General features: G+C 46.8%; 1 long non-coding RNA gene across 1 annotated transcript; it reads right to left on the bottom strand.

Moving 5' to 3' along the window:
- Window positions 1-20,604: 20,604 nt before the first annotated feature.
- Window positions 20,605-23,475, bottom strand: LOC131920384 (uncharacterized). Its single transcript, XR_009381648.1, has 3 exons — window positions 23,364-23,475; window positions 21,899-22,386; window positions 20,605-21,710 (listed from the first exon to the last, which is right to left on the bottom strand). It is a non-coding gene; the product is annotated as an uncharacterized LOC131920384 (long non-coding RNA).
- Window positions 23,476-24,098: the final 623 nt, after the last annotated feature.

Below are 24,098 nucleotides of genomic sequence, written 5' to 3'. Positions count from 1 at the left end.
ATCTGATGCTGTCTTCTGATTTCCTTGAATACCAGGCACATATGGTGTACTTACATACATGCAGGCAAGACACTCATATACATATAACAAACATAAATCTGAAAAATAAATTAGGATTTTAAAAACAACATAGAGCAGAAAACAGTAGTACATTGCATATCATGAGGATTATCATTCTTTGATGACGTCAGCAATATTTGATGTCAGTAATATTTGTCTGTGTTCTAAGCTACAGTGTGGTATTTCTTAATGCAGCCTCTGTTTAAGAAAAGCAAACATCCGTGTCCTTACCAAGCACAATAAACATAACCAGCCTTTCAAGTCTTGGATTGGCTTTTAGGAAAGTCCTTAGGAACATTGCTGTGAAAACCAGAGGTTCTTTTTTCATACTAAGAAAAGCCAGGAACAGAATGCAGCTTTCTGTGAGCTTCTGTTTGAGAAGTTCTGGAAGGATGCAGTCCCCACTCACGTGGTTCAGAGGCTCAAAGGGCTCAAAAGCCAGGCAGGGGACGCCTAGCCGACAGCTAGTCCTCGCTGTCTCGTGGTGACGTGAGTCGCTGCTGGTTTGAGGTTTTGGGAGAAATCAAGTGGCTTCTTCAAAGCTTTGTTTTTATAAGGATCTGATTCCAGAATCCCAGGATGAGGTTAACCACAGTAACAGAGAGGAAAAAAAGAGAGAGAAGAAAGGTAACCATGTTGCAAGTCAGAAGGAAGGGTGCCATGCTCACGGTGAAATAAAAACAAACCCAGGTGGGCCTGCACCTTAGGCTGCTCTTATTGTTAGTGCTGCTGAACCACAGCTGCCCTGGAGTTGGAGTGCAATTTGTTAAGTGTAGACAGGTTTTTCTTTGGGACAGCCAGCTTACAAAAAACAGAAACGTACTAACTATGAAAGCTTGGCCTATAGCTTAGGCTTGTTCCTCTAGCTTTTATACCTTAAATTAACCCATTTATATTAACCTACATTTTACGGCGTGGCTTTTTACCTCACTTCCATCTCACACCTCCTGTTTCCTCTCTGTACCCTCTGGTGTCTCTCCCACACCTAGATTCATCTCCTCTTTCTCTCTCTGCCCGGAAGTTCCACCTAACTTCCTTCTGCCTAGCTATTGGCCATTCAGCTCTTTATTAAACCAATCACAAGGTGCCTTAGGCAGAGACACATCTTCACAATATAAAAAAAGATTATTCCACAACAGTTAAGTTTTATGCTAAACATTGTATATCATCATCTCTACTTCGAGTGAATGAGAAGAGTGATTTCTAATCTCCAGTGAAGCCATTGTTTAAATTCACAAGCTATGCCAAGCTCTTAACACAGGCACTGAAGCAGAAGGGGTTTTTATTGTGGATTAGTTTTTCATGTTGGGCATCAGACTCAGGGTCTGTGCTTGCCTGGTGAGCACTGTACTCCTGAGCTACACCCCCAGGCCCTGGGGATGTCCTGACTTGTCTTTTCCTTTTCAGTTGCATTTGAGCCCCAGAAAACATCTCCTGAGTTCCTCCAGAGTATCATCCCAGTGGAACTAATTATGCAACATGAGACAGCAATGAAACCATCAGATCCTCTTTCAGTGGAGAGGCTGGATATCTATTCTTAGTTTTTAAATCCCCTCACTTCCTTTGTTTTGAGTGGAAGTCTCAAAGAGCCCAGGTAGGCCACACATACACTGGTAGCCCAGGCTGGCCTCACATTCACTAGTAGCCCAGGCAGGCCACACTTATACTGGTAGCCCAGGCAGGCCACACTTATACTGGTAACCCAGGCTGGCCACACTTATACTGGTAGGCCAGGCTGGCTTCACACTCACTGGTAGCCCAGGCCGGCCTTGCATTCCTGATCCTCCTGCCTCTGTTCCCAACTGTTGGGATTACAGGCATGCCTCCACCACAACAAGCCAAGAAAATTCTTAGTTAGATAAACGAGACTAATACAGAGGGGCGGCTATGGCTCGGTCAGCACCACCAATAAGAACTTCCCAGGGTGAAAACACTCTCCCTGGATTGACTCTCATTTCATCATGAACCGCTCAAGTTCTTTCCTTCTGACGTGCCGGAAAAAAAAAAAAAAAAAACGGCAGCGGTGGGCGGCACAGATCAGAGAGGTACGCTATGTGCAGCTTGATCTGTGAGCAGAACTGCAGCTCTGTGGCCTGAGTGTCACCCGGGGAGGGAATGTCTGTGGTCTCACTGGAACTGCACCCTCCGCCCACTTGCTGCTTGGCGCCCTTCATTTCTAATGCTATAAATAACTCTTCCGGACTTGCCTCATGCCCCCATTTTAGAGATGGGGCCACTGAGACACAGGACCAGAAAATAACGAAACTTTTCCACATGTATTTATGGTACTTATTTTTTTTTTAAATCTGATTTTTTATCTTTCCCACTTATTTTAGAGCCTATGTATTCATGGGCAGGGAAAGGAAGTGTGCATGTACTTAATTTTTATTTATTTACTACCAGAGCAAAGCTTAACCCATACTTTACCATGTAGGTCAGGTGTGTTCTGATTGCTAAGTACATTAACACTAGTGTTAATGTGTGATGCAGAGAGACAGAGAGAGAGAGGGAGAGAGAGAGAGAGAGAGAGAGAGAGAGAGAGAGAGAGAGAGAGAGAACTCGCTCTGTGGGCCAGGCTGGCCTCAAACTCAGAGATCTCTTGCCTCTGCCTCTCAAGTGCTAGAACTAAAGGCATTCACTCTTCCTTCTTTTTTAACATTAAAAACACAAAACAAAACACTAGCGATCGAATGAACCTAGGTCCTGGCAGATGCCAGGCGAGTGCTCTATCCCTGACATGAGCTGACCTCCAGCTGCCTTTGCTTGGTTTTACTCATTATTTTGAGAAAAGTTCTCACTAAGTTGTCCAGGCACCTCCCACAAATAGACCAGCTTGGGTGTCCACTTACAAATTTTTTTGTTACTTTTTTTGTAGCTTAAGTTTTCCTGCCTGGCCCACAGTCAGGATAAATCTCTCTCACCTGCCAGTCCCACAGCCACTCAGACCCGACCAAGTAAACACAGAGACTTATATTGGTTACAAACTGTATGGCCATGGCAGGCTTCTTGCTAACTGTTTTTACAGTTTAAATTAATTTCATTTCCATAAATCTATCCCTTGCCACGTGGCTCGTGGCTTACCAGGATCTTTACATGCAGCTTGTCATGGTGGTGGCTGGCAGTGTCTCTCTGACTCAGCCTTCCACTTCCCAGCTTTATTCTCCTCCTTGCCCCGCCTATACTTCCTGCCTAGCCAATGGCCAATCAGTGTTTTATTGATTAATCAGCAACACATTTGCCATACATCCCACAGCACTTCCCCCCCCCCTTTTTTTTTTCAAAAAGGAAGGTTTTAACCTTAACAAAGTAAAATTACATATAATTTGGGAATTTGGGTGTAGCTTCTCTTACTACTTCCTGCTGGAGGGGGGCGCTGTATCTTATGGGGAAACAGAGAAAATTTTAGAATTATGGAATAGTCCATGAGGCTGTATCGTCTGAGCCAGATGCCTTCAAACCATTCTGGATGTTGGATCATCTGGGCCATGGTGTCATCGGAGACCTTTCAGGGGGTCTTGGCTGGTCAAACCTGATGTATCTTAATCTTGAACAAATCCATAGCCTCTGGCTTTCTGTGGGAACAAAAGCAGAGTCTCCTTTCCAAAGTAACATATCCTTACATCGAAATTTTGAAGTCAAGATATCTTTAAAATATGCATATTGGTTTAACTCAGCTTCCTTTACAATCAAATATCTCTCTGCAGTTAAAAATCCCAAAGACAACACAATCCAGATTCTCTGTGTAATATTCATCTTTACGTGGCTTATTTTTTATATTACCTTTACTGTCTCTTTAAAGACTTTATTTTTAAAAACTATGTATTTCTTTATACAACTGTATATATTCTTTTTTCTCTCTCTTCCAAGCCTACGTACATTTTTACACACATTGTAAACTATTACATCTGAAGCTGTCTTATTGTGAATCTATTGCTTTAAACTGCAGCAGTTGTGGCTGCTGGCTCTGCCCACCTCAGCTTCCCAACATGGCCGTGGTACTTTACCACCAGCTCTGGGAGCTATCGTGGGTCTATGCTTTTATCCAAGCAGCGTGTAGTCCAGAAACCTCTTTTTTTTGTTTTGTACTAATAAAGGCTAAATCCACCACGCAGCTTAATGTGCCACTTGCAGAGGCTTCATTCCCGCCATACGGCAGCAGGTCGAGCACACACGCTAGGAACCCACCAGTAGCTCAAACCGGCAGCTGCCGCTCATTTGAGAGAGACAATTAGGAACTGTTTTTAGCTCCGTTTTAGAATCTTTTTTCTCAGTTTTTAGGTGGAAACTCCTGCCCCATGTTGGTCGCCATTTGTAGCTTAAGTTTTCCTGCCTGGCCCACAGTCAGGATAAATCTCTCTCACCTGCCAGTCCCACAGCCACTCAGACCTGACCAAGTAAACACAGAGAATTATATTGGTTACAAACTGTATGGCCATGGCAGGCTTCTTGCTAACTGTTCTTACAGTTTAAATTAATTCATTTCCATAAATCTATCCCTTGCCACATGGCTCGTGGCTTACCAGGATCTTCACATGCAGCTTGTCATGGTGGTGGCTGGCAGTGTCTCTCTGACTCAGCCTTCCACTTCCCAGCTTTATTCTCCTCCTTGCCCCGCCTATACTTCCTGCCTAGCCAATGGCCAATCAGTGTTTTATTGATTAATCAGCAACACATTTGCCATACATCCCAAAGCACTTTTTAAAATTTCTGAGGTTATAATTACATTTCTTTCTTCTTTTTCCTCCCTCCAAACCCATATACCCATCCCTGCTCTCCTTCAAATTCATTAATTATTATTGCATTCATGTATGTATACACATGTATATTCCTAAATAGAATCTTTTGAGTCCATATAATGTCACTTGTGTGTATGTTTTCAGGGCTGACTCTTTGGCACTGGACAACCAATGAATGTGGTCTTCCTTGGGAAGGGCCACCTCTCCTGCTCCCAGATTTACTCAGTTGCCTGTAGTTCTTCGTGTAGAGTCAAGGCCTCCTGGGCTTTTCCCCATCCACTTTGTGTGTTTATTGGTATTGTACTTGTTCATCTCATATCTAGGAAGTCATGCTGGTGAGACTCTATGGGTGTAGCTTCTGACATTTCTGGAGACACACTCTCACAGCAAACTACCTGATCCTCTGGCTCTTACAATCTCTGTGTCCCTCTTCTGCAGTAATCTGGAGCCTTAGGTGCAGGAGCGTTTGGTAGATATGTCCATTGTGACTGAATTCCATCACTCTGCATTTTGATTGGTTGTTTTTTTATTTCATCTTCCTTCAGATGGATCAACATATTTGTGTGCATGTATGTATGTGAAGGTATATGCATGTGTGTGGGTGTGCATGCATACATATGTGCATGGATGTGGAGGCCTCATGACAACCTTGGTTGTAGTTTCTTAGGCACTGCCTATCTTTTTTTTGGGGAGGACACTATCTCACAGGGGAATGAGGGTCATCAGAGAGCAGCAGACTGTGGTCAGAACCCACGTGCAGACACACCTGCCTCTGCCTCCCCAGTGCTAGGGTTACAATACACACCATCACACACCACACCACCTGAGCCATCTCCTTAGCCCACGACCACTCTTTTTAATGTTGTAGCTTTCTATGTACAGGCAGCGGCATTAATGAGCATGCTCATAACCACGGCAGCGTGTAATAGATGCACATCTCTAATATACAACTTTCCTCTTAAGAGTGAAACCTACTCAGTGGGAAGGAAGCTCAGTGTGGGAACAGCAGAACGAACTTTGCAGTCAGTCAGAATTCTAGTTTTCTAAGTCTAATTTTGAGGGCTGTATAAGGTGGAGAAAGATGAATGGAATTGGGAGTTCTGAATCAGAGTGCATTTGCATTTGCTCTTTCCAAATTCATCAGGGAGCCCGAGCAGGACAAAGGCCAGGCTACAGAAGGAGATTGGGATGTGGAGTGCCGCTGCCTCCTGGCCACTCAGCCCTGCCTTGCAGTGACTGCCTAGCAATAAGAATAAAGGTGCTGGTGTAACACACGGTGGGCTGCTTTGTACACTTAACGTCTTGTGTACATTTTAAAGTCACTCATCACCCTGGGACCTGCACCTCCATTTTGTTTACTTTGCAGGTAAGAGAACTGTGTCTGTGAAAGAGTGAGTTGGTACCCCTCGCACCGCTAGGAAATGTAGAGGTGCCTTCAATCCCAAGCTACCTGTGAGCACCCCATTTCCTTGTTGAGAACTGTAAAGGAGCCAGCGTTCTGTGCACACTGGGAGCAGATTCCCCTAATAAGTGAGCCGTGCCCTTTCTTCCAAAGACAAGCTTTGTGTTATTTGTAGAGGCTTTGAGGATGATGGTCTCACAGGGAGCAGGAAGGCGTGTGGTGGACAGTGCTTACCCTAGTATAAACTAGCCTGTGCCGCTGAGCACTTAGTCACAGGGCAAGGCTCTGGGGTCATTGTACCTTAAACAGGTCAGCAGGGGGAAGTGACAAAAATAACTGACTTTTCCCCTTCTGTCAGGTGTTAAGGAACTGGCTGTTCTGAAGACCGCTCTTCGCATGCAGGTTGAGAATCCCTTATCAGGAATGCTTAGGAGTTTGAATTAGACTTGGAAATACTTACATATGCATAAGGAAGCATCCTGGGGATGCAGCCCAACTCTAGACTCAAATTCATTGTGGTTAACATAGGCCTTGCATATACATACGTATAACACACGGGCAATTGTGTTAGCCTCACACCACAGAAACAGCAAATGGAGGGATTCATTTTAGCTCACAGTTTGAGATTTCAACCCATGGCTACTTGAGGTAAGACCCTGTGTCATGGCAAAGAGTATGTGCCAGGACAGAGATGCTTGCCGAATGAAAGCCGGGATGCAGAGCAACAGAAGGAGAGGAGGTGATAAGATACATCTTCGTAGGACTCACTCTGCTTGATTCTTCCAACCAGATCCAACCTCCTGCTTTCCCCACCTCCCCCGAACGAACGCCGTCCAGTGCTGAATCAGTTGAGTTCTCATGACCCAAACACCACTAAATAACTGGATCCACAAGTTGTGAACAAAGCCTTCAACACGTGAACCTGCTGAGACACACTTCCACACCATAGCGGGGTTTCGTGCAGCCTCTCTGTGCTCTAGTTCCGTGTTTTGACTGCACCCTCACTGTGGTCCAGTGGGAATTTTCTATTTGTGGCATCACGACACTCAAGATGTTTCAGAATGGAAAGGATTTCGTTTCTCAGAGCCTTGGGTTTGGGATGCTTACCCTCTGCTTCGTGCAAACACTTCTATTAGGTGACTGACATTTTCAGGGGTGGATGGGCAGCCGAACAGTGTCACCCTTGGCAGTTGCTTAAAAGCGATCTTAACCCCTTCTTGCCCTGTTATTTAATTTGGTCTACTGTCACACAGGCCGTCAGTTAGGGCTGACACCATCTGTGACAATTACGGGTTTAACTCAGTCTTTTAAAATTATGTGTGTGCATGTGTATGCACGCACGCGCGAGTGCCCACGCACACTTCAGTGTGCACTTGTGATCAAGGCACACATGTGGAGTTCAGAGGACAGTCTATGGGGATAAGTTCTCTTCTTCCAACACCTGCGTCCTGGGGAACAAACTCATTTAGTCAGTCATGGTCACAAATGTCTTTCCCCCCTCTGTCTGCTGAACCACGTCACTCTTAAGACAAATTCTAACAAGCTTCTTCCCATCAAGGGATTTTTTTTATATGTGCATATGATGTTTTGATCAGATTTATCTCCAATTTCCTCTCCTTCAATTCCTCCCCACTCCCCATCACCCCCCCCCCAACTTCATGTATGTTATTTTAAAAAAAACCACTGAGGCCACCTGGTGCTACCTGCACGTGTGTAGGTACAGGGCCATCTACTGAAGCATGGGTAGCCTCTCAGGGGCCACATCTCAAAGAAAACTCTCTCTCTCCCAGAAGGCATCAACTGCCAATGGCTCCTCAGCTAGAGGGAATCCACTATTTTGTACAATTGATATATCCTAGTAACAATAGTAATCAATAAACAGATAAACATTGGCTTTTTAACAGAGACATTTTAGCGTGATTATAGGCCACAGAAATAATGTGTGTGAGGAAAGAGAGGGAAGCCTGCTGAGCAGCGTGTGTGAAGGTGTGCATATGAGAGCCAGTCTTAGAGGCAGGGAGGGCAGACTGTCTGCAGTAATGAGGGAATGGACGGTTGCCCAATGCAGATGCTGACAGGGTGGAGATGGGATTGCCTGGGGGAAGTTCTGAGTTTGCGGTTGAGTGTTCCTGGAAGATGTGGGCGAAGATTCACGTGACGGCACGGGAGAAGCTGTGTGCAGCATAATCGGAGAATGTGGATGCTAGAGAGAGGCTACTGAATCACTGAATTCAGGAGGTTTTAGTAATAAAAAGAAACCTATTACTTCTTAGCCCACAGTGTCTAAGACCTTGTGGAAACTGATGTTGAGAGAACCATTCACCTAGTGCCTAGGAGGGAATTGCCTCAGAATCTTGAGCCTTGACTTAAGGTCTAGCACACTTCCGTGACGTGGGCAAGCATACAAAGCCCTGGCTGGGTCATGGGCTGTCTCTTTTATTTAGCCAAGACTTGGGTCATCAGTATCAGCCCTACCTGGGGGCCTGTTACAAACGCAAGCACAGCTGAACACCTGTAATCCCAGCACTCTGGAGGCTGAGTCAAGACGTCTTAAGTTTCACACAGGACACAGTGAGACAAACAAACAAACAAAACAAAACAAAAACAAAACAAATAAAAAATAACTTCTAAGTCAAACTAAACCAACTGTGTTAGGCAGTGTTATTAGGACGCATGTATATTATGAAAGGCATTTATTGGATCGGCTGACACAGGGGCTGGGGAGTCCAGCAATGACTGACTGCCTCCCACAGAGGCTGAGAACTCATAGCTGTTCAGCCCACAAAGCTGATGCCTCTGCAGCCTCCGTCTGGCCCTGGTACTCAGCCCTCACTGGGAAGCCGGGGAAGCAGGGGTTTGAGGTCAGCAGAGGTTTGGGGCCGCAGTGATGGACACATTTGCTCATAAGTGAAGGTGGCTGGGTGGCATGCTTTACCTCAGACCTGTCTATATGTGTGCCATCTGTTGGAGGGTGCTGCCCACTCTGAGGATGGGTCTTCCCTCAATTAATCCTCTCAGGAGATGCCCTCACAGACACGCCCAGAGACGTATCTCCTAGGTAATTCCAACTCCTGTCAAGATGACAACCAAGATCAACCATCATAGCAAATAAGCAATGCCAGAAGTTAGCGCCTCCACCTCAGACCTGGTGGGGCCAACATCTGCATTTACCATGATGTCCTGGTGGAATATATGGTATGAGTGTTGTGACCCTAAATACTATTGCTCTTTTACTCATATGTTTTCACTTTGTTTATTAAATGAAATGTTGTGGGCTGGGGATATGGCACGTGCGCGCACACACACACACTCACACACACACACTCACATTCATCTTGTACAATCCCTCACTGCTCTCAGGAATATAGAGAGTGTAAGGAAGCCAGGAAAGCCACAGCCACATCAGGAGAACAAGCAGGGAATTATTTCCAGGACAGCTTTCCAGGTAAATGAATGAGAGCAGGGTTCCCCCCCCCCCTCCCTTCTCCCTAGCACTGCTAGCCAGCTTGGTTCTGGCTGGGTGTTTCCTTGTTGTAGGGAGCTTCTGTGATTTGTAGGGTGCTTAGCGACAGAGCTGGTCTCTACCCACTAGAGGCCAGCATCACCCTTCGGGTTTCAACGATGACAACCAGCGATGTTAGGACATTGGCAAGTGCAGAGTCGCGGCATGGCAGGGAGGGAAGCTTGGCCTCCACCTGAGAGCCAGGGGCTTAAAGCCAGGATTGTGGCCTTTCCTGAGAGGGCAGGGGGTAGCTGCATTTCAGGGGTGCCTTCCCACTTGCTGGGGGGGGGCTCGAATTTTGTGTCTATTTTATCTTTTCATCTTTACAGCAAACCCAGGGAACAGCATGATTCCTCCTCATTTATGAACGGAGAAACCAAGCTTTAGAGAACTGTCTGGTAAATTGTTTAACAGGGATGTTCAGTCCTGAGTCCATCTCCACCACTGTGCCATAGAGCAGAGGACAGAGGACAGATACATACTGTTCTTCGTGTGTGGGTGTGCACAAGTGTGTGTGTGTGTGTGTGTGTGTGTGTGTGCATTTGTGTAGAGGCTAGGGGTCAATGTCTAGTGCCTTCCTCAATCTCTGTCCTTCAGCTAAGGTCTGTGACTGGTCTGGAGTCCCGGATTCAGCTCAAATGGCTGACCAGAGCGCTCCAGGGATTGTGCTGGCATTTACATTGAGGATCGAGGTCAGACCTTCAGACTTGTGTGGCAAGCATTTTCCCAGCTGAGTCACCTCCCTGGTCCTGCCTTGTGTTTTCTCTATCTGTGTCTCCATCTGTGGGCCTGGAAGCCTTCCCCTGTCTCTCTGTAGGATCCAGAGATGACTGGAGAAATAGCCAATAATTGGCCGGTGGCCAAAACTGATTTTGCAAACACTTGAGTTAGTTGGCTGGAGAAACAAATATCTAAGAGGGACGTCTTCTCTGAGGCTCCCACAGGCATTGCCTTGTCCCCAAGAGTCCTGCCCGGTTTGTTTCCCTTAGTTCTCCCCACGTCCTCAGGTGTAAGACAGCTCCCTGTGGCTGCACATGCCTGGATATCAAAGGCTCTGCTGTGAGGTGCCCCTGGGTGGCTCACACCATCAAAGGCAGCTGGGTGGGGAACCAAGAGAATGCAAACAGGACCTGGATGGAGTTGACATCCACCAGTCACTTAGCATCTCCCCGGCTGGAAGCATCTGCCCTGGTTGCCAGAGCAGCCGAGCTCAGCTCCCTGTTTGAACACTGAATACTGACTTTGCCTGAGCACCTGGGGCGTGTGCTCTTCTAAAAATGCCACATCCGGGCAAGGGTTTCCCAACACCTGCACAAGTCCCGTTTCAGATCCCAGGGGACTGTGGTGTACAGCCAGGATCTAGAACTTTTCTGCTGGTCTGAAAGGGCTTGGGGCTGGGTATATGAGCCCCCCCAAGTTCTATCACTTAGAGATCCCCAGTTATTTGTTTAGCGTCTCTGGGCCTCAGTGTTGCACATCTGTAAAATGGGGATTGTGGTATCTGCCTCCTAACAGTGAAGCTGTGACTGGTAAAGTGACAGTCCCCAGAGGCTCTAATGTGACTCTTGACATCCCTCCCACCCTCTATACATGGGCTCTGAGGCTGCAGCCTTGCCTCACCTGCTGACAGACACTTGGCTTGCTCCTACCTCTGGTGACATGAATAATGCTACTGTGAACATGGATGGACAGAACATGCTGAACCCCAAGTCTTTGGGGGTACAAACTTAGATGTGGAATCGCTGGATCGAATGGCAACTCCAGCTTTACCATTTTGAGGACCCACCACACATTGCCACACCAGCCGCTCCACTTCACATGCCCACCAGCCGTGTGTGAGGCTTCTTGACTCTTCATATCCATGGCAATGTTTTCAATTTTCTGCCTTTTTGATAATTGCCATCCAAGTGGGTCTGAAGTGGCCATAAAATACACATACAGACATGAACAGGACCCTCTTTGCCAGCCTCAGGGTTCTGTATTCACCAGCAATTCTGCTCCAACGTTGCCTCCTCCTCCCACCACCTGCTCGGGTCACCTCTCATCCTTAAGGTATTAACTTAGCTGCACAACCTCTGCACAGGGGCCTCTGGAACCCCAAAGAAGTTAGCCCCCTTTAGATCTCTTGTGTACTATTTGCTTCAATTCCTCTGCTGCACTTGACGCAACTTAAAAACAACCTAGCCAGTAATCGAATGTTTTCGAAGTTGTTGTCAGCTCCAGGGGAGAGGAACCCTCTGTGATCATGTACCCACCATGAAAACCCAGATCTAAGCTCAATGACTGGTCCATAATGGGAGCTTAATAAACGGTCTCATGAACTTGGGTACTCTTGTTTCTGGAAAACAGGCTGAAAATGGGTCATGTGTTGTCTGCAAGCGAATGGATTTACAAGCTGGGAAAGACACAGGGCAGAGCAGGGCTTGGGCCGTGTGCCTGTGTTCTGATTGGGACCCCGTGCTTGTATTCCCAGCCGCTTGGAAGGATACAATGCACCAGGGCTTCTCCTGCTGGACAGAGGGCGGTGCCCAGGGGGCACCCCGCAGACATGCCAGCCTGGGCCTACCTGCCTTAGGCTGGTCCCGGCTCTCTCACTTGCTGTCTCCTTCACCTGTAAGACCATAATGTCACCCCTCCTTAGCCCTGCAGCAAGTATCAAAGGAGTGACTGTGGAAGGCACTTGGAGCTGGAACACTGCAAGCTGTCAGCTGATCTGAGTAAAGATTATTTACTGGCTTCCATTCTGATGTTAGACAGATGGAGACCTGAGGCCTATGTCAATCACTCCTTCTGCCTGACTCTCCCTCTGATGGGTCCAGAATGAGCAGATCTTAATTTCTATGTTTTTATCATCTCTCTAGGATCCTTTTCCATTGCATGAGGAGTTACTGCAACCACGTTGCCCTTATCGCACCGAACAGTTGAGTCGGGATAGGCGAGGACTTTGCCCTCTACCTTAGATGCTCCTGAAGTCGTGGCTCCTCTTCTTGTCGCTAGCAGCTAGAGCTGAGGCTTGGGACCCGAGCGGAGAGAAGGAGCTTTTCTGCCTCCAGGTCCTGGCTTTTCATAGATTGAGACATAGGTCTTAGATCAATGGAGGCTTTTCTTAGCAGCTGTGGGGACTCAAGGGCGTATGGTCTGGAGGTAGCAAATGCCTGGTTGATGGTAGCACTGCTGGTCTCCTGGGCCAACAACCGATTTTGTTTTGTGACATGTGTCTTCATTTTATATGAGTGGGGAAAAATCAGTTAATACTAAAACCTAATAGGAATAAAGTAATAATTTAAAAATAATGGCTTTATTGAATTATGATTCCCATGTTCACTTATTTGAAGAATATCACTTTATAGTACATCCACAAAATACTACCACCATCACTAAAGTCAGTTATAAAGCAGCCTGGTCACCTCTGACCTCCCAAGCCCCTGAGCAGTTACTCCCTAGTCCCCTCCCACTTCCTCCAGGCCTGACCTCATGCAGCACTGTTCTACTTTTTAACCCTTGGATGGGAAACTCTTCTGTAATCAGACTTGAATCTGCCTTTCCCAAAGGAAAGTGCCTGCATAATAACCTGTGTCCGTCATCTACTGCTGCATAACGTATTATCCCCAAACGCATTGATTTAAAAAGCACTTTTTCTCACAGCTGGGGGTGTGGGGCAGGGACCCAGGAACAGCTTAGCCCAGGGCTCTGCCTCAGGACCCTGCATGAGGCTGTGTGGATCTGGACTGTGGTATTGTCTGCAGGCTTGCCCGGGGAAGGGTCTGCTTCCACGGCCATTCACATGTCTGTAGCAGGATCCAGCAGCTATGAGCTGTGAGGCTGGGGGCCTCACTCCCCTACTGGCTGGAGGAGCCCTCTGTTCCTTGCTGTACAGGCCTCTCTAACGTGGCAGCTTATTTCATCATAACTGACTCATGAAAGAAATGTGCTTACAAATCTTTTGTCATGTAACCACAGGACTGACATTTGTTCACATTACTATCCTGGTCAATAAATAATAAATTACTAAAGGGGACATAATGCCATGAGTAGGTGGTAAACACTTGTCATCTTTGGATCATGACCAAATAGTTGTTTCTCTCTCAAGATGTTCTATAGACTTTAGGCATCTGAAATCCATACCACTCTAAGCATGAACAGGGAGCATATTGACCGTGGCAGTTCAGAGGAACATTGCAGAGACTCCCAGGATGGAGTGACCCATCAGGCTTCTAGTCCTGCAACCCAGAGCTCAAGGCAAGTAGTTCCTCTGGCTCCTGTGGGCATCCCGTCACCTTTGTGTCTCCTCTTCATTTTCTCTTAGCTTGGTGACATGTGACACTTGATGCAAGCCCTAATTGGGCTTTGACAAAGAAAAAAGACAGAGTTGGGCGAGTTGTTTATTCTCATGGTCAAGAGGATGGGGCTTTGTGCTTAGCCGAACATGGGTTGCACGAAAGTCCCAGGAAACCCACAGCCAACGCCTCCCAGGAAGGTGCTGACTTGAACCATGTCGGTGCTTTGCACATGGACAGACAAGCTGTGCAAACAGCCCTCACATTTTTGGAGACTTCTCACAGGACAAGATGGTTCCATAGCCTTCCGTATGGGTCGCATTTAGAAACATGCATTGGAGTGATATTTCCCCCCGCAATGTCTTTCACAGAATCTTGGAGTTAATGGTATTACATCCCAGGTCTAGAATCTTAGCTTGCTGGCAAGTAGAGTCACGTCTAATTTTTCCATTCTAGAGCTTGTCTCCTAATGGCTTGGCAGTTGAAAAATTAATAGTAGAGACACAAAGGCCAAAGATGACATGGAAAACAACTTTTCATTCCACGGGCTCATGGCCAAGGTTAAATTATGATAGCAAAGGAGAGCAAAGCGTTTTATGTCCTGCCTTGTCTGTGACTCCTGGCAGATTGGTGTTTGTCTTCTGCTTGTAACCTCTCAAGTAAGGAATGAATTGTCAAGTTCATGAAAGCCACATGTGTTCAGGAACTCATCCATCTCGGGGCTGAGGATAAATCTTGCTTTCTGAACTGTATAAATGTAGATTGAGATAAAAATCAGTCAGGTACTTAAGTTTTGTAAGATGTAACATTATGTTCCTATTAAATACATACATTGACATTGAAGTTACCATAATTCTCACGCAGAAGAGATACACAGACTTCCATGCCCATTCTGCCTGGGGAGCATTCACAGCCACTGTGAGGAGTGGCTCATAGCCCAGTGCTCTTACTCTGTAGCTCTTTCTGGGTGGCCCTGTGGGGCTAAGTGCTTGGACTACCTCCCTATAGCCTGGCTTAGGGCTTTCTCTTTACTAAATGGAAAAGTGAGCCGCTTCCTCACTTCATAACTGCAGGACATAAAGGAGTAAAGGTAAAACTTACGGGATATTTCCCGGAAGCGATCAGTTGTTCGTGGTCAGGAACTTCATTCTTGACTCAGAAAGACTTGGATTTTACTGTTCACAAAGGTCCAGCCTCAGGACTGTGGGAACCAAGCTCACACCTGCGAGTCTTCGTTTTCTCATCTATAAAATGGCACTAGTAAGAGAACAAACCACATAGACTTGCTTAATATGATCAAGATAACCCAGGTGAAAATACTTGATACCAAATGAGCACATTGTTTTAACACCATTGGAGCTAGTGGTAATAATTTTAGGGATTATCATTGTTGGTTCCTTATGTATCTATTTTCTACATCTACTGGTAGCATAGTCCTCCAAACAAGAGCAAAACACCACCACAATAACCATCACCATCACCACCACAATAACCATCACCGTCATCACCTCTATCATCACCATCACCACAATTACCATTGTCACCATCGACACCACCCCTACCATCATCACCATCATCACCACAATAACCATCACCGTCATTACCACAATAACCATCACCATCATCACTACAATAACCATCACCATCATCACCACAATAACCATCACCATCATCACCACAATAACTATCACCATCATCACCACCATCTCTACCATCATCACCATCACCAACACAATAACCATCGTCGCCATCACCACCACCTGTAGCAACAGCAGCAACAGTGCTGTGGGGACTCTTGGCAGAGGCGTGGAAACAAGTATGAGTTGGGCTTACATGTAGGATTTACCAGTCAATATGCTGACTCTCGAGTATAAACCAAAGAAGGTGACACCTCTGAGAACATTAGAGGTGGGAAGGTCTTGAAGGCCCCACTCTAGGTTGGCTGTGAGAATATCCCCCACCCGGCCATCTCCCATCTCCAGGAGACAAATCTCACTATCTCTTTGGTCGGGTTGCTCTTCATTCAGACTGGCCGGAGTCACCTCACTGCTGTTAAGTCTTCTCTAATTTCCTTCAAACCAAGGCTCCTGGGACCATGATATGGGCCACTGCTTACAAACGTGCTCTTCCTAGAACACTTCCGGAGCTGACAGAGACGGAGAGCACTCCCACGCACAGGCAAAACAGAATGCGAATGCGCACTCAAGTGTTTGGGTCTTTGCATGAAGACCGGAGGAAAGATCAGCAAATAAAAGTCTTGTTTGCTGTTGGGGAGCCTCTGGAAATTAGGCCAAGGTTTCCAGAAAGTTCTTTCTGCCTTTTCCCAGTCTGGAAAGCTACAGATCAGTAAAAGACTGTGTCTTCTCAAGTTACTGATTCTTCCCATTACAGCGTCTTCCCTGGATGGACACCATTTCCCATAAGTCCTCACTCAGGAGGGAAAAACAAGGGGTAGCTAAAAACGTTGGGTGGCAGTGGTTGACCCCTGCCCCTGCTTGTGTCTTGCAGCCTACTTCTGCTTCCTCCTGACTGATCTGGGTGTGACACCGGTGCCCATCGCCTGTGGAGCCACAGGTCCTACAAGGCCAAGCTGCCTCTCAGGATATTTCTGGCTGCTGCTAACTCCATGGCTTTCCAGGTGGGGATGGAGGGCTCCTGGGGACCAGCTAGCAATGTGAGAGGACAGAAAAGATGGGCTTATCCTTCTCTTCCCTTGCCCTCGGCCCAATGCCTGGCCTCAAACACTCTCAGGCTGCCACGGTTTTCAGTTTTTTAACCTCCTGGAGCTTTAGATATAATAAATGTGTCCAGGGGATTTTGTGCCTCAGGTCATGCTGCCAAGGAGGGAAGGAGACTCCTCCATCCAGAATCTATGTTGTGAAGATACCTTGATGCCTCAGCATTAGTCCTATATGTGTTTGAGCTCCACAGTACCCCATGAGCTAGTTGTTTGGGGACCCCACTTTACAGACAAAGAAACTCATGTGTTTCGAGTAGCCCAGGCTAGCTTCAAATTGATTGTACCTCTCAAGTGCTGGGATTAGAGGCACGCACTCCCACAGGCAGCGTATGTGGTGCTGAGGTGGAACTCGTGTGTGCTAGGCAGGTAGTCTACAAACTATGTCATATCCCTGTCCCCTAAAGCAGTGGTCCTCAACCTTCCTAATGCCGTGACCCCCTAATACAGTTCCTCATGTTGTGGTGACCTTCAACCATAAAATCATTTGCGTTGCTACTTCATAACTGTCATTTTGCTTCTGTTATGAATCATAATGTAAACATTTTTGGAGAGAGAGGTTTGCCAACAGGGTTGTGACCCGCAGGTTGAGAACTGCTGCCCTAAATGATGCTTACTAAGGTTAAAGAACCTACTCGATGTATAGAGGTGAAGTCTGTGACATGCAGGACAGGCAAATGCAGATCCTCTTACTCCGAAGCTACCACACTTGAAAAACCTAGTCCTTCGATTGCCCTGCCAAATCATGGTGGGAGGTCTGTTGGAGCTGGAGCCCAGGATTCAGGGACTTAACTCTGACAGATGCTAGCTGTGAATCACACATCCTCTCTAGTTTGTTCCTCTGCAAAAATAAGAGCGTCTTCATTGCCAGGGTTGTTACGTAATCACTGAGGGTTACTGAGAGCTATAGAAACCTAAGACACCGTTTGCTTTGCGCTGGAACTGGGCTGTGTCCTTCAGGGCATTCCGGTCCTAGACCCTCCCCACCACCTTGGACACTTTCTGAGCTGCTGAAATTTTGGTTTGACCATAGATTTTTGTTTTCAAAATTTCTCATCTGATCCAGGCTGCTGGGGTTGGAACAACTGTTTTCCGAGTTTCTACCCATGTTTACATACAGACGACTCTAGGCCTGGTTTATTTTCACCCATCCAGAAGGAACGGTGGTTTAAAATCCAGGGAAACAAGCAACCTAGAAGCCTCCTCATGGTCTCAGACACACACCTGAAATGGGTCTCCTATCCCTCCAAAAATCTGACCCAAATGGTTCTCTAGCTGTTTTCATGGCTGAGAATTCACTCCCCCACTTTCGGCCTCTCTACAGTTGGGGTGTTGTTCATAAAGCGAACAGGGCGGCACACGACGGCTCAGTCCGGGAAACGCAGTCGGCAGGAGGGGCACAGACTCCTAATTCAAGCGCAGCCAGGACTTCCCACCAGGGTCCCAGAATACACCGCTGAGCACCGAGAAGCACCAGTGGCCTCTGGGCTCCGTTTCTTTTGCAGCGTGAACTCCGTGCCTTTTCCTTCGGGTTCAGCCATCATCTTACTGCTGTGCTGTGCTTTGTTTCTGTCATAGATTAGAAACTCATTGACTGAGATCTGAGGCGCCACTCAGGACTTAGGATGTTTATTTATTTTCTTCAAGCAGTTTATTGTATTTAGCTTCCAGTTACACAGTCGTGTAGTAATAAAACACTCCGATTATTGGAATGTTTTTCCAAGATAAATAACTTGTAGTTGAAAGCCTAAACTCAGTGAAATTTTTGTTTGTTTATAACTCAGCATTTGAAAACACGTGTTTCCAGAACCAAATATCACAGAACAGAGAACATGTGCATGGCAGAGGAAGGACCCAGGCCTTAGAACAAACCCTTGGCTCTCCATTTGCTGGGTGTGGGCCTGTATGGAAATCCTCAGTTCTTTGCCTACAAAGGGGACATAATCGCATCACCCTCACAGAGTCACTGAATGGGGTGGGTGAAGTAATGTGTGACAACTGTGAACCAGCCCAGTGTGGTGGCCCACATCTGTGAGCCTCGCATTTGGGAAGCTGAGGCAGGAGGATTTCGAGTTCAAGGCCAGTCTGGACTACATTTTTCTCTGTGTAGCTTTGGAGCCTGTCCTGGAACTCGCTCTGTAGACCAGGCTGGCCTGGAACTCAGATCTACCTGGCTCTGCCTCCCAAGTGCTGGGATTAAAGGCATACGCCACCACCGCCTGGCTGGTTCTTCATTTATCTTTATGAGAATCAGTATGCTATCACTTCTTTCTATGTTCTATCACACAGAAATGATGATTGCTAAATAAATGAAAGGGAATGCTTTTGAAAGTACCTTTAGAGATCAAATTTGAAATATGCATGCTTTTCAAGGCCCACATTGGAGTGAACTCTTTTTTTTTTAGTTCATTTACCATAATTATTAAATATTTACCACGTATCAGTCATTCACTGTGGTCATTACAGTGACCAGTAGTCACAATCCTGCCTTCACAGGACTGTTCCATCTAGCTAGATAGTAGAATTATAACCTCCCAGTGAAAATTTTCAGTGCTTTAAGACAGGGGGACTGGAGAGATGGCTCAGCTGGTGGGAGCATGTATCGTTCTGATGGAGGATTGGAGTTTGGTTCCTAGCACCTACATCCGGTGGCTCACAATTGCCTGTAACTCTGGCTCCAGGGAATCTGACACTGCACTCATGTGTACATCTCACACACAGATCACACACACAGATCACACACACACACACACACACACACACACACACACACACACACACACACACGTAAATAAAATAAAATCTTTAAAAAAAGATTCTGGGGTCCCATAACAATGTCACTTAGACCTAGGTGAAAGTTGTTTATGTGGTTGGCATAAGGCTGCTTCCATGACAACATATGATGCTCCAGTGGGAACACAGTCTAGGAGAGTTAAAAAAAGAGTGGTATGGTCTGACAGTGTAAGGATCGCCCCCAAACCCTGGCTAGTGTGGTCAGTGGTTTCTTTCCCCTTGGTCCCCTCCTGGACTCTTTCAAATATTCTTTACATCATTCATCTATTGTGTGTGTGCACATGTGCATGTCTATGTGGGTATGTAGAGTCAGAGGACAACTTATGGAGGTCTGTTCTCTCCTCCTTTCACGTGGGTCCCAGGGATCAAGCTCAGGTCATCAAATGCCTTTACCCATTGAGTTATCTCACTGACCCTTGACTGTACTTCTTTAAAAAAAAAATTAGTGCTTCCCTCCGAATTTGGAATGTATTTATAACTACTTCAAGTTTACTTCCGTGTGTGCACGTGCGCGCGAGCTGTCAGAGGGCAAAATGTTGGGTGTCTTCCTCAACTGCCCGCCATCTTAGTTTGCACTAAACCTGGCTCATGGATTTGGCTAGAACAGCCAGCATCTCGCCCAAGGGATCCTCCTGTCTGACTCCCCAGCACTCGGGTTACAGGTTCACGCCACGTGCACAGCTTTGATGTGGGTGCTGGGGATCTGAACTCAGGTCTCCATGCACGCATAGGAAACTCTTTACAGACTGCATCACAAACCCAGGCCAGGTCAATAGTGCAAATTATAACACAGTATCCCAGTGTCTCCCCCCTGTTCTTTATGACATTGATGCCATTCTGTCGACTTCTTTGTAACCTGTAATCATCATCTGCATTGTTGCTTTAAGTGTTAAGTCTGTTGAAAATAAAAAATAGGGGCTGGAGAGATGGTTCAGTGGTTAAGAGCACTGGCTGCTCTTCCAGAGGACCTGAGTTCAATTCCCAGCACCCACATGGTGGCTCACAACCATCTGTATTGAGATCTGGCGCCCTCTTCTGGCCTGCAGGCAGACATGCAGAGAGAACACTGTATACAGAATAAATAAATTAAAAAAAAATAAGAAATAGGAGTCTCTATTTACTTCCACTTATTCTCTCTCACGTCTGATTTTTCTGACTTTTCCGTCCATTTGAAATCTTTCACCATGTCTTATAAGGCAGGCAACGAATTCTTTCGTTTTTGTGAGAGGTCTCTACCTTACTTTTGAAGAACAGTCCCGCTGAGTATGGAATCCTGGTTGGTGGGTTACCGTTTCCTGTCAGTACCTTCGCTATTTCACTCTTTGTCACGGGTGTTGAAATCTGGTGCAGTCTTCCATCCCTCCCATGCAACAGGCCAAGTGTTCCCGTCACCGTCTCTTCAAGGTTTTCTTCTTCTCTTTGGTTTCCTGCAGTTTGGATGTTCCTGAGTGTCGGGTCTTTGCATCCTGTCCTGCGTTCCCTGAGCGTTCTGTACAGGCGTCTTGGTGCCCGAGCTCAGTTTTGAAGGAGCTGTTTCTAGTTCAAATGTCTCACGAGTTCCTGTCTTGTTCTCCTTTTGGTGTTCCCACTGGACAGGCTCTGCCGTTTGTGAACGTCCTGCAGCCTAGACTCGGGGCCATCTTTTCTCTTTCTTTAGTTCTGAACTCAGGGGTGCCCTCAGCCAGTCAGGATGCTCTGCTGGGCTGATGAGCCCACCCAAGGCTCTTCCTTTGCCACAGCGCTCGTGACTCCTGGTCCTTCCCTGTCATCTGCAAGCTCCCCCCTCTCCGCTTAGGTGCCCATCTGTTCCTATGTGCTGCCCATTTTTTTTCCTTGCAGCTGTTACATATTAATCATACTTGTTTCAAATTCCCAGTCAGGTCCTTCCAGCGTTTCTGGAAGGTTCTGATGCTGGCTTTGTCTTTTTAGACTGTTTCTTTTCCTTTTATAATGCACTGTATTTTTTTTTTAAGCTGGGCATTGTATACAGAAAAAAGGCCCTGAGTTGGACAGGGTTTAAGTTTTATACTCATTGGCTTGGGCTGCATTTACTATTTGGTATAGCTGGTATGTCGATTGGCTAAAATGTCCTTGGTTGTCCTTGACTCTGTTCTCTTAGTGACTTCTTAAATATGGTGTAGATGTAGTTCCTTCCATGCACAGTCTCCTCTTCAGTGTAGGAATCCTGATGAACTGCTAGTTGCTGGGATGGAGAGGGCACATTTGTTAGTGAGAAGTTACCATTTGGATTAGGATTGTCCCCCAGAGGCCCCTGTCTCCAGCCTATGGCTCTCTTGGGAAGTGGCAGAACCTTTAGGAGGTAGGGCCCAGTGGAAGGAGGTTAAGTCACAGAGGAGGTGCTTAAGGGTGGGTGTATAAAGACCCTGGTACCTCTTCTCTCTACTTTTGCTTCCTGGCTGCAGTGAGGTATCAGCCTCCATCACCATGATGCCACAGGCCCAAAGCAATGGAGTCAACTGATTACGGACTGCATCTCTGAGATTTTTCTCTTATTAATTTGATTATCTCAGATGTCTTGTCACAGTCATGGAATGCTGACAGACAGACAGACAGAAGGCAGCCTATGATTAGGTCTCTGTTGTATTGTGTGCCTCAGGTGGGTTTCTTTTTTCTTTTCCTCCCTCCCTCCCTCCCTTCCCTCCCTCCCTCTTCCTTCTCCTCCTCCTTGACAAGGTTTCTCTGTGTAGCTCTGGCTGTCCTGGACCTCACTCCGTAGACCAGGCTGGCCTCAAACTTATAGATCCACTTGCCTCTGTCTCCTGAATGATAGGATTAAAGTTATGGACCACCATGCCGGGCGGATATTTTTCTTTGTCCAGGTTGGTTAGGCGTTGGTAAAACTCTCACTGGCTAGGCTCCTGTAAAACAGTTTCTTTAGGGGACAGGACTTATTAAGGGGAATGGAGAACCCTGGCTGGATTTTAAAATGGTTGACTTTACTCCTAAAGAAGCCCAAGGCCATTTTCCTGAGATTTTCATAGTGAGAATTTGACAAGATCCTGCAGGTAAAATTTATGAACATGCTGGGCTTCCCTAGGACTGGACACCCTTGTGGATTTAGCTTTTATCATCCACCCTGAGGGCTGCCATCCATCACTTACAACGTAAGTGCTCTTTCTCCTGGCTCCAGATGCAGGCCTCTGTCCTGGGGCTATAAGCCTCTACACTGTGTTCATCTTGCTAGTTTATAGGGCTGTCATATGACCGTAAGACTCTAATAGGTGTAAGCATTTCTGGCTTTAGTTTGTTGGGCTTTTATTTACTGTGAAGGTAGACGATAACCTCTAAAAACGCTGGGCCAGAAGGCAAAAGTTACAGTGTGATTTGCGAATGGACCAAACTTTACACATAAATACACCAAGGGAATCACATAACTATTGGCTATGAACTTTGGTGTGAGTATAATAATTACAGCAATAACAGTATAATAAAAAAGCCATCAGTGCTACCTACACATAAGCGCTAAGCATTACCCTGCCCTGTAGGGGGCCCTGTCCTCATGGCACATACCTGTCCTGTCTCTCATGGGAGAGAGCACCAATAAACACGCAAACAATTAATCACTGGACACACCCAGATGGAGAAGAACACGAAGAATTTGAGGACAGCTATGTGACATAGTAGGGAAGTGGCTTCTTTAGAGAATCGTCAGAGAAGACCTGGCAGAGGGTGCCCGTCAGAGAAGACCTGGCAGAGGGTGCCCGTCAGAGAAGACCTGGCAGAGGGTGCCCGCCGGAAGAAACAGAGAGCAGGGAAGGAGCATTTGTGGAGCTGGGGGTGTAGCTCAGTTGGTACTGATCTTCAGTGCCGATAAACCAGGCATGGTAGCACATACCTGTCCTCCAGCACTCGGGAGGTGGATGCTGGGGAAGCAGGAATTCACATCCTCAGACGGTAAGTGAGTTTGGGGTCTGGGCTACATGAGATCCTGTCTCTGAAAAAAAAAAAAAAAGGATTAAAAAAAATAATAAGAAAGAACATTCTGGTAGCCAGAAGGAAGAGCTAAAGCAGAGTCTGGCATGGCCAGCCCACGTATGGGGGAGGATGGTTATAAAGGAGCCAGAGGGGGCCAGGGGCCACGCCCATGTAACACTTTGTCTGGAGTTTGGACACTGTTCTGAATGCTCTAGGAGGGCGTGAGAGGGGAGTGACAGGGTCCATGAATCTCATTAGCATGAGTGAGACTCAGACCCCGTTACAGGACCCTGGAGACTTTGAGCTACGTTCAGGGTCACCAACTATCCCCTAGGGCTCGACTTCTGTGGGGTTGTGCACCAAGGAGGGGGCCTACACACGAGCAGGACTCTCGGTGCATCTGTGTTGTCCACAGCAGCACACTACCGCCGCCGTCTCCGGGGTCCAGAACCTTCCTTCATGGCTCTCAGACCTGAACTCGCAGACTCTCTTTCAGGTCTGGCACCTGCCCCAACCACAAGCGTAAGCTCCACGTGGATAACTTCCGTTAGCACACTAGCAACAGTCTGGTCCTCCTTTCCAGATGGGTGGGTGTCGCTCCCTCCTCCACGTAACCAGTGGGTGGGCCTGACCCAGACTCCTGAAACGCTTTCCG

This window comes from Peromyscus eremicus, chromosome 10, assembly GCF_949786415.1.
Source record: "Peromyscus eremicus chromosome 10, PerEre_H2_v1, whole genome shotgun sequence".
Lineage (NCBI taxonomy): Eukaryota > Metazoa > Chordata > Mammalia > Rodentia > Cricetidae > Peromyscus > Peromyscus eremicus.
The sequence above is the reverse complement of the archived record's forward strand: the minus strand, read 5'-3'. Positions and strand labels throughout refer to the sequence as shown.